We start from the raw sequence: 2,500 nt of genomic DNA, 5'->3' as shown, positions 1-2,500 counted from the left end.
GTAGTGGCTAGCGATCTATCATGGCTATATATATATATATATATATATATATATATATAAACAATTGCAGCATGGAAGATGTTTGTAAGCCATTCAAGAACACATAAAAACCGTTAATTTCACTTCAACACTTGAATTTCATTCATGTCAAAATATTTTCGTCACTTTGAAACCGCGACCAGTTCACTGACAAAACTAGGTGCTGCATAATATATATGTATATATATATATATATATATATATATATATATATATATATATATATATATATGAGTCTTTGTGTCTGTGTTTATCCCCCGACCAATGCTTGACAACTGATGTTGGTGTGTTTACGTCCCAGTAGCTTAGCAGTTCAGCAAAAGAGACCAATAGAATAAGTACTAGGCTTACAAAGAAAAGTCCTGGGGTCAATTCTTTGACTAAAACCCTTTAAAGTGGTGTTCCAGCATGGCCAAAGTAAAATAACTGAAACAAGTAAAAGAATAAAAGAATATGTATATATATATATATATATATATATATATATATATATCCTGTGTCTGCATTTAGTTGCTAGACACTCTTGCAAGATTGTATTTGCAACAGTGAGTAGTTGCTGCAGCAGAAACACGTGTAGGTCATTATAATATATTGTATATAACTATAAAATAAATTTTGCCGATGTACAAGTCTCCATGCTCTTTATTCTTATCAATATTAATATATATATGTAAATACTAAAACAGCCATACTCCCTTCCTTCATGGGAACTACTCACGGCATCCAATAATATCAGAGATCTGGGTGTAATTGTTGATAAAAATCTCAACTGGAGTGCCCACATCAACAATAAGGTCAATATAGCTCGTAGGATGAGCTCCTGGATCTTAAGAACCTTCCGGTCCAGAGAACAAGGTGTCATCATTCCACTTTTCTCCTCCTTTGTACGGCCACACCTCGAATACTGCTGCCCCTTGTGGTCTCCCCATACAAAACAAAACATCTCGAGGATTGAATCACCCCAGAGGGTACTCACTAAACGAATTGAAGGAATGACTTATCTCAATTACTGGGACCGCCTTAAAGCCTTGAAGCTCTCCTCTCTCCAGTGCACCGCGAGCAGTACATCATCTGTACGATGTGGAGAATATACCACTAGCATTGCCCAAACGACCTGAACATTAGTTTCAAGGTTAATCCAAGGCTGGGATCATGGGCCATACATCCCCTGTCCAATTCAGGATCACAACATATAGGTACACTGTGGCATAATTTCTTTTCCTCAACAAGCCCTGCCCTGTTTAACATTGTCCCAAAACACATAAAAGAGGAAAAGGATCCCATCAGCTTTAAATGGAGTCTGGACAGATTTCTTCAAGGAATACCAGACAAGCCACCCATACCTGGATACAACTCACTCAACAAGAACTCACTACTTGAATGGACCATAAACAAAACTCGACTTAAAAAGGATTTAGATAATCCTATCAGGTGGTGCTATTAAGATAGACATGGCCTGGACCAATCTTTGGTCAAAACATCTATATATATATGCTTTTTAATTGATGTATCAATACCAACAGATGACAATGTTTCTCTAAAAGAAACCGAGAAACTTTCAAAATATAAAGATCTAGAAATAGAGGTAACTCGAATGTGGAGCCTGAAAACAGCAACAATTCCTATCATAATAGGTACATTAGGTATGATAAAGAAATATTCAGACAAATACATAACAAGAACACCAGGACTTACAAGTATATATAACATACAGAAAATTGCACTACTAGGTACTGCACACATCCAACGTAAAACACTTTCGATACAGTAACCTTATGGTTACTGAGCATTACAGCAAACCACAGCACATACCCTAGGCACACAGAGCTGCACTCAGCAGTGAAAGCATGTGATAAAAATAAGACTACTGAATAATAATAAAAATAACAAGAAGAACAATAATAATAACAATAATAATAATAATAATGATAATACTAAATGGGCCAACAGAAATGGTAACATGTATGTCTATCGTATGAGTGTTGACAGAGATGTATCACACATGTAATGTGTTTGATCTTTTTCTCCACTAGATCTAGGTTTATGATGCAGAGCTTATGACCAAAACATTAAAGATATTTCTCTGAGTGGGATCTTTATATAATAACCTTATATTTTGTAAATTTGAGTATCAATTTGTCTATATGATGATAATGATGATGCTGATGATATATCATAAATGTGTGTGTGTTTATATATATATATATGTATGTATGTGTGTACATATATATATGTATATGTATGTGTGTGTATATATATATATATATATATATATATATGTATATGTATGTGTGTATATATATATATATATATATATATATATAAATGTATATCTATCTATCTATCTCTCTATATATATATATATATAATATATATATATATATATATATATATATATATATATATATATATATATATATGATGGGTTAATTTCAGTTTCTGTCTAACAAATCCACTCATA

At 32.9% G+C, this 2,500-nt stretch overlaps 1 protein-coding gene and 1 long non-coding RNA gene across 5 annotated transcripts in view; one reads left to right on the top strand and one right to left on the bottom strand.

Moving 5' to 3' along the window:
* The window catches only part of LOC149130377 (uncharacterized), a 156,508-nt gene that overhangs the window by 93,705 nt on the left and 60,303 nt on the right, over positions 1-2,500 (top strand). The window lies entirely within an intron of this gene.
* LOC106879677 (synapsin) overlaps positions 1-2,500 on the bottom strand; it is a 104,638-nt gene that overhangs the window by 76,308 nt on the left and 25,830 nt on the right. The gene's annotated exons all lie outside the window — the stretch shown is intronic.

Source organism: Octopus bimaculoides, chromosome 29 (genome assembly GCF_046866305.1).
Source record: "Octopus bimaculoides isolate indiv1 chromosome 29, ASM4686630v1, whole genome shotgun sequence".
Classification (NCBI taxonomy): Eukaryota; Metazoa; Mollusca; class Cephalopoda; order Octopoda; family Octopodidae; genus Octopus; species Octopus bimaculoides.
The sequence above is the reverse complement of the archived record's forward strand: the minus strand, read 5'-3'. Positions and strand labels throughout refer to the sequence as shown.